Genomic DNA, 9,648 nt, shown 5'->3' with positions numbered 1-9,648 from the left:
CGCATGTCAAAGTTTTCATATCTTCCCAGATTAATAAGATATCTGAAGGTGATTGCATCCACCACAAGAGAACATGTTTCCATGTAATCAATGCCAAGCATCTGCAAAAATTCTTGTGCCATAATTCATGATTTATATATCACGATTTCATTCTTTTTCTCATTTCATTTTTCGCAGAAAACTCAATTGTACCCCACTGGCTTTATACCTTCAGATATTGGACTACAGGTCCAAAAACTTTATTTTTCAAGCGAATTCAATTCTACTTGAATTGCGTCTCTACATTTTGGCCAATCATTTCTTGATTTATATTTATCAACAAATTTATGTTCAAGATCCTCGTCTTGTTGTATTATTTCAACAATAACATAATATGCAAAAATGTTGTCGACAACTTTATCTTTTCTGTTCCATCTTTTTCCGCAATGACATAACTAATCGAGATCTCTTCATTATTTTCAGGTACGAACCTCTTACGGGTTTTTATAGAAAGTTATGTCTTCAGGATCTTCATAATCAATTGTCTCCATATTATGACCATCTTGATCATTTGCTCCTTTTCTTTTCTAGGATTTTATCCTTGGAACCGATTGATCTTCCACGTTTTAAATGTGGTTTAATTTCATTTGCACTGATAGATTGTCCTGCTGGGACATCAATTCTAATTGGAGCATTTACAGCTGGAATATGAGATTTAGTAACTCTTAGCAGGTCAGCAAATCTGGCAGTTGATTTATAATATTTATTGCATTATCCTTTGAACTTCAAGTTCACAGTGCTCAGCGAGGATCTAATGAGATAATGATAATGCATACAATCAATCTCTTTTTACAACCTGTTTATTCTCTCCCCCTCATGTTGGAAAAACTAATTCATCAAAATAATACTAAAGTATTGCATTAAATAAATCTCATATCCTTAGCAATATATTGAATTATATAAGGAGATTTATATCCAACATATATTCCCAACTTTATTTTGGGACTCATCTTTGTTCACTGTGGTGGAGCAATTGGAACGTAAGCCATACATCCAAAAATTTTAAGATGAGAAATATTTGGCTTCTGACCATAAGCCAATTGTAATAGGGAGAATTTATGACAACATTTTGGCCTGATGCGTACAAATGATGCTTTGTTCTCATAAACAATGGTTTAGCAATTAATTGGAGACAATTAATAAATAATTTTACCAAACCATTTTGGATATAAACATGAAGTAACAGAGCTATTCAACTGTGATCTCGGTTGTTATACAATAATCATAAAGCCCGAGATGTAAATTCACCAAGCATTATCAAGACAAACTGTCTTTATCTTATAATTCATAAATTATGCTCTTAATCTCATTATTTGAGCAAACAATCTCGCAAACATCAAATTGCGAGTTCATAATGAACATACATGTGACCACTTTATAGATGCATCTATTAAAATCATATATTATCTGAATGGTCCACATGATGGGTGAATGGGCCCATACATTTCACCCTCTATACGTTTCAAAAACGTAGAATGTTCAATCTCAACTTTAGCTGGTGAATATTTAATAATAAATATTTCTTGAGAACAAACAATACAAGAAAATTCACTTAATTGAAGAATCTTCTGGTTCTTCAATGGATGACAATTGAATTTTCAATAATTTTTCGCATCATACTTGATCCGGTATGGTCCAACCGGTCATGCCAAATAATAAAATTATTAGAATCAATGTTCATTTGATTTACCCAAGCATGTGTTTCAACCATGCGATATTCGGTAGTACAAATTGGGAGAAATATCTAATACCTTTGTATAGATATTTACTTATATATTATTTGTAGTCTCAATCGATAATCATTTTGGCAAATAGCTTTGAAACTTAATAAGTTTCTTTGAGACTTACTACAAAATAATGAATTATTCATAGCCAATTTTATCTCCCAGATAATAATAGATTAGCTCTTCGGAGCTTGAATCAATGTTGTACTACCGATTTTATATGAACATTGACTTCCGATCATCAAATAAGAGAAAAGAATCCGATAATAGCGCAAGAATAAGAGAATAACACTCACAAAATGAAACAAAATATATTAAAAGATATATAGAAAATCAATAAAAAAAAAATAAAGGAAAAATACTAAAAAGATAAACTAACAAGAGATGAGATTTGAAGAGAAAATAATTACATAATCAAATCTTCAACTATTATCTTCAAAAGAGTTTATAGCATCTAGATATGTAGTACAGGAGGCCATCAAAATCATCTTTTTATAGGCAAAAATGCTCAAGTATCATGATTTTGGAAAATCTAATTTATCTCCACATTATTTTTATTTCTTTAATTAAGGCTTGACAAAGCTTAATTAAATATTCTTATCTCCACATTATTAGATACATGTCTAATAGCTTTCATACCAAATTGGTAAAAAATATTATCTTCACTTCTTGAATTGTTATATTGAGAATCCTTATTATTCTCTTATTTACTTCCATAATAATGACGGTAATTATTCCGCTTTTGCCTCATCCTCTTCCACAGTCATGACCATAATTTTAATTTTGCCTTCTTTCGGGCATATCATGAATTGTTGCATTCACTTGAGGGAATGGAGCAGAACCAATAAGACGAGCTTCATGACTTTTCATTAATAGTCCATTATTTTACTCAGCCACAAATAGGCATGATATCATTCAGAGTATTTCTTAAAACTCCTTTTACAATATTACTATTGTAACAACAAATCGAAACTTGAAAATTTGTGGGATATTTTCATGAATAATATTTTCTCTTAAAATTTCAAAAGAGAATTATTTTCAAAAACTACAAACGATTTATTTACGAAATCGCGTCAAATCTTGCAACTTCAGTGCATCTCAGAACTGTATTTATTTACGATTTTAAATCTTGCAACTCAAGTGCATCTCAGAAAGCTGATTTATTTACAGCTTTAAATCTTGCAACTTCAAGTGCATCCAGAACGACTTATTTAGAGTTTCAAATCTTGCAACTTCATGTGCATCGAGAACTGTATTCATTTACAATTTCAAATCTTGCAACCAGCTTGCAACTAGGTGCATTAACAATATTTGTGGTGCAAAGCTAGCAACCACCATATACAATAAATAAAACCACAATCGTTAAAGCAACATAATATCTTATTATTTGATTGATTCTTAGATTCAATAAAACACATACCTTTTTATCATAATGCACTTACATTTCAAGATGGACAAAGTAAACTCCATTGTTTACAAAAACGTGCGAGGAGGTCGATCATTCTTTTCACTTTGGAATAGAAAACATAATGATACATAGTCTGCTGTCTTTCTTTTCAAAACGCAATACTGACGGATTCGTTTTCAAGCGGAATCGTGCGGATAACGTGTTATAAAATAAAGAGAATATATAGAGACAAAGAATAAAACAAACAAGATCAATCAGAAGTGATTCATTCAATTGAGTGCATTACATATTTATAGTAGAATGAACATCTACTCTGATATAGAAATACAATATATGATTCTTGCACACAATAAGATATTCTTGATATGGAAGGATAGATTGCCACCCAAGATAGAAGGTGGATAGGATGGAAATAGTGACTGCCAACATTGTGTAATGAGATGGTTGTGATCTTCGCCAATATTGCATCCTGAGGTAGTTGAGATCTTCAATTGGAAGTACAATCTCTTTGGGGTAATGGACATCCATAATAAATATTATTTATAACACAAACAAGTTTCCCTACAAACTACGTCCTTTTTTTCTTTATTATTTTTTTCCTTGTATACAACAACTAGAAGTCTTCTTTTCTCTTTTATTTTTATTTTTTATTTTAAATTTATACAAACCTATCTCAAAACTAACAAAGAAGTTTTTTTTTTTCAATCTTAAACCACGTTCTCTATAAACCATTTTTTCAAAATATCTCAAACAAGTTTCCCTAAAAACCACGATCTCAGTCTTTTTTTCTTTATTATTTTTTCCTTGTAAACAACAACTAAGAGCCTTCTTTTCTCTTTTATTTTTATTTTTTATTTTAAATGTATAAATTAAAGCCTATCTCAAACTTAAAAAGAGTTTTTTTTTATTTATTATAGAAATAAGAGTAAAAGATAATATTTCTTTTCTTTTCTTTATTTTTTTCTTTCTTTTCAATCTCAAACCACCACCTTCCATGTATTCTATATTTTTCCAAAAAATCTCAAACAACGTTCCTTACTAATCACGATCTCAATCTTTCTCTTTTATTTTCTTTATTATAATTTTTTCAATCTTAAATGCTTTATTTATTACCTTCAGAATAGAATATTATCGGTCGTTGATGTCTCAGTTACAATAAGTTGTGCAATTCAATAATATTTTCTATGATTTAGAAGTATATCTATTGAATATATTTTGTTTTATGATTCAAAAGCACATCTACTAGATTCTAAATTGTTACTCAGATGGTTTCCTATGTGCAGTTCTCATTTATTATTCTTTTTTCCTCCAAAATTATATTACAGGTTAGAATATTTTACACTCTTGTATTTTGATTTTCTAATGATAAACTATAATTTCTTAGTAAAGTTCTTGTATCTATCTAACTCTCGAAGACCCTTCTAAAATCTGATTGACCGATTACATATCCGTAAAAAACAATTAGATGTTATGTATTTTTAATTGGTATTGTTTCATAGAGAATTCTCTGAATTTTAATGTTTTTATTTTGGCTTGGACAAGTTAGCATGATTTCTATCTGTGAAATTAAATATTATCGGTGATTCGTAGGGCCGTTTGGTCTGGGGCGGGATCAAAAAACAAATTAAATTTATAATTCAAACATAATTTTAATTTAAAAAAATGGGGGGGGACCCCAACCTAAAGTATTAGTCACGGTAAGATTAATTATTACCAAACTTAATTGATAGCCATATGTTTACATGTTTACTCAAGTGTTTGTGTCAGTTAAGAACTTATGATGCATTTCATTCATTTATTTTATAGGAAAATACTTGTCAAATCAGTTAGTCAATAACTCATGCATCCTAGAAGCAAATCAGTTAACATTCACCCCAACCACTACCCCATGCACTTTTGACAAGCATGGCTAATATGGAAAGAATGAGAATATGGACTCCATGCATGCACCAACTGCTTGTGAATTCTGATGGTAAAAATTCATAATTTTGAAACCTAACTTTGGTAAGTGAAGTCTAATCCAAATTTTGGGATGCACTCCATATCTGCAGTATTTTCAGTTGTATATAAAAAGAAAATGACTGCTATTCAGGTCCATCACAAGCCAACATGGCAATTAGGTAGTCAAAAAGTTTATTTTTTATGTAAAATTTGAACAGTATAAGACATTAGATTGTTGTTCTAATCATGAAATGACTGCTTATCAAGCCATTATAAGGTAACTTGACAATTAGATAAGCAAGAGATTAATCATAATGTTCCGACAGTGTTGAAGAGTGTAAGATGCTGGATTAATTGAGAAAAAAATAGGAAATTATTTATTGTGTGCTGTGTTAAACAATCTCACATTATATTCAGATCCAACATGTGACATTGACGGCTTGATCATCCCATGGTTGACGAATTAGAGTTACCAAACTGTAGAGGAAATGATGGAACTAACCTCTCCTCAAGGATTGGAATCTTGCTTTTGTTGTCCAATGTTTCCTCTTGTTCTCCTCTGGTGACGGCAATGTACAGTCTTCAAGTATTTTTCTCAAAAGGGAAAGGTTCGATGGCACCACTATTCCATTCATTATGATGCCAGGAAACCTGTATAGCAACGTTGTTAAACTTTCCTAAATTTCGTCATCAAGAAGTTGAGGAGTTATGGCACCAACTGGTGGGTTAAATAGCATCAAATCTGCTGAAGTGGCAATGTAGGCCATAGGCTTATAAATCAAAAAGATTCTTAGACCAGTTTAAGTCTTGAAACCTTGCAGAAATAAGTTCCAAAACAAAGTATTTCAAAATGGATAATTAGCACCTTTGTAGTGATAACCATGGTAAAAGAAAACCAAACATAGTAGTTTGGTCTGTATGTTAACAAATGGAAAAGGCCTTCTATTTGGATAACAAATCAACAAAGAAGGATCACTGATAATGTCATCGGATTTTGTCATCTATATATCTGAACTCAATCCCATGTTGCATTTTTTTTTTGGGAGGGGGATTAAGATTTCCAAACTCGAGAGACAGGTGCTAAATTTTTCAACCACTACCCCACCTAAATCCCCAAAAGCAAAAAAACTATGAAATATGAAGATGTCATATAGAGTGGGGCATCCTTTGATCCTCTGTTGACGAAGAAACAGATAACAAGAGTAAATCATATAGAATCCTCTATATAACATCTATACTCCAACGACTAAATCATATTCATGACACTTCAGTAAACAGTGCAATGGACAGCTCTAATTATGTTATGCAATGAAAGTAACTATATACAATTACAGCTCACATTAGTTAAAATAATATAAAATCAAAATTAAAAAAAAATATATGGAAATGTTATGTGATTGTACTTCTCACTTTTTTTAAAAACAACATTAATGAAATATTTAAACTACGGTTGTTCTTTCTCAACCCCATGTTCCCTTCTTTTTTAAAAGCAATCTTAATAAAATATTTAAACTACTATTTTTTTTAATAGTCGAAGAACACAATGGAACCTTAAATTTGACTACAATGGACTATTCAATTTCACATTCAAAATAGTAAAAGCAATTTTAACAAAATATTTAAATCAATTTTTTATTTTTAAATCTCGCATTCATGAATTTGCAGATAAAACAAAACAAGCGACGTGCATTTGCATGTGCAATTTTTTACTTATATATATATATATATCGTCTGTTTCAAAAAGAAGTTTTTATTCTTATTCTTTTTTTATTGGGTAGTAGCACCTTTGCCTTGTCATATACTTAGGGACCTGTCAACATTTATAATAATGACCTTTGCAAGACCAATACGATATAAACAATCATGTAAGCAATACCAAATACATTATGCATCTATTACCACACCAAAGTATCATGATATAAAAATACTTTTTATCATCTCTTGATACCCATTTTAGTTTTATTTACTTATTTATTTATTTATTTTATAATTAACCCAAACCTGAATTCTACTTGTAAAGAAGATACATTTAGTCTAAACTACACAAGTAGCATTAGTCCTAGTCTCAGTTTTAGAGGTGTTCATTAGGATATTTCTCTTTTCAGTCTTTTAGCATAAGTCAAGGTGTTCTCCAGAGGCAACTATCATGGTCAAGTCAAAATTTTTTCCCATTTTTCAGTCTCACTTTAAGGCTTCCCATTTGAGAACACTAGGTACCAGGACTTACACAAGCTGTGCTCATCAACACCTTGACATTTTATTTCCTTTTATTGCTTTTTAATACCTCTTCCATTTTCTTTTCCCTATTTATGTTCAGTATCAATCTTGCATTACGGTACCTCTTCCTCTTCCATTTTCATTTCCATTTTAGCATACCTCTTTCATTTCAATTATCATTTAGCCTTATTTGAACAAAACATGACACAATTCATACATTTATCAACACAATCCCATCATTTAAGTAAAAAAAACATGCAAATTCTGAATTTAACAAGCATAAATATCATTTCTTATTCATAGTTTAACAGTTCAAGAACATTACCAGCATTTCGATCCAAATATTTTAGTCAAGTTCTTGAGCTATCATTCAATACAACATTCAATTCCATAAACTTCTATTTTATTTTATTTTATTTTTGGTAGAAAACTTCTATTTTATTTGGAAAGCAACATATCACACACTTCCATAGATTGTACAAGTGAAAGAAGTAAGATAGGTTTTATATTAACAAATGAATATTACCTGTTTACTAAGTGAAACCATCTACTTACAACGTGTACTGGTTAGTCAATATACTTACCTGTTCTTGTCTTGGGCGCATCTATTGATCTCGAATAAGTTAGAGCCCACCATTTCTCATATTAGATTGAAACGTATATTTTATTTATAAATTCATTATTGCATTCATAAAAAGCTTTAAGACTATTAGTTTCAGATGGGTTTAAAAACCCAGTTTTATTATTGTAATTTGATGACCTTCTAGAAAAACTTATAATTACTCAATGTCATGACTATACCTTGTAAGGAACAACTCCTAATCATATGACAGGATGAGAAAAGATTGTTGTTGAACTTCTTGGCTTCTTCCTTGTCTTCAACCATATATTCTCCATTTTCCTTTTTCTCCCATCAAAGAATGCTACACTTGCAAAAGGAAGGAAAAAAGAAAAGAAAAGGGGGATCAAGATTGGAGGATCATTACTTTGAATATCTACCTGTGGGTTTCTTAAGTTGAAGTCACATTTCATCACATAGTATTTATGTATATTCTTCCTCACCAAGCTTATCTTCATATTCTACCCAAAAAAAAAAAAATGCTCAGCAACCGGTTAGCCCATCTTAGTTTCTTGGAGCCCTCCACTTTTCTTACCCCATGCTATCTTCAGTTTTTGACACAAAAAGGAAATTTTGAAGATCCTGTTACACCATCTTTGGAGTCTACAACATTACATCACTGTTTATTAAACTAAGGGAAATAAAAATGTATGTTTTAGGTATCCCCAGAAAAGAGAAGGATGAATTCAATTATGTTTTCTGAAACTAAAAGCCGCTGAAGTAAATCTAAATTGGTATTTTGTAGCTGTTGAGAAGATAGACTATTTAGGTTCTACAGATCTTCTATATAAGTGGAGCTAGCCTCACCAAAAGCTGGCATTCCATGACATTGTATAGATCCAATATAGAAATAAACAAAAAGTTAATGGCTTCTAATGGAATAGAGTGAAAGCAGATAGCCCAATAACTATATTAATGGGGAAATCCAATTCAACCCAGTTCAAGGTTCACCTTGTGAAACCTAGCCCTAACCTTGACCCGGAAACCTTGTTGTTTGTAGGTCCGACGACCTGAAGTAAAGCAAGAAGTCAGCTATAGGCCATCCCAGTGGAAGACTTGGTGATTGGCTTTGAATCCATGAGTGTTGATGTCAGTGTTCCATTTATGGAAATAGCATCCTGATGAAGATCGGATTAGTTGATGGACTTGGAGTGCTCTCTGTATTGGTTCGAAGACATTTCTACCTACTAGGTAAGTCACTTTAGGTGTGTGCAAAACCCCTTTATGTTTGGACTTGATCTGAGCATTCAAATCCACATGTTGAACTTGCTGTCCTGATTGGTCGACTCATTGGTTGACTGGACCAGTCGACCAATCCAAATCCACCAATTGGATCTGATTTGCCAATTAGGTCTTTGCTTGCTCTATTTAAGTTCAATCTTGAGTCTACTTCGTATTTTCTGCCTCCAAATTCTTTGGAACGTATCAGAGCCCTCTGCAAGTCATCTCCCTTGCATCCTTGGTGATTATCTTGACAGATCTTCATCAAAACTCGTGCTTCTACACAAAAAGGTATGTGATCATCCTCTTCGATGTTTCATCTTTGATTTTTCATTACTTTTCTTTCCTTTTCTGATTGAGGACAATAGAAGTGAGGTTGTATCTCTGTTGCAACCATCATTATACTCATTCCCTCTCTTTTCCTAAGGATCTAAAGCTTGGTGGATGATCTTCATCAAGATCATCACTCGCTTTTGAAG

Source organism: Hakea prostrata, unplaced genomic scaffold, assembly GCF_041222555.1.
Source record: "Hakea prostrata isolate BN-2017 unplaced genomic scaffold, UWA_Hpros_2 contig_4, whole genome shotgun sequence".
In the NCBI taxonomy this organism is placed as follows: Eukaryota; Viridiplantae; Streptophyta; class Magnoliopsida; order Proteales; family Proteaceae; genus Hakea; species Hakea prostrata.
The sequence above is the reverse complement of the archived record's forward strand: the minus strand, read 5'-3'. Positions refer to the sequence as shown.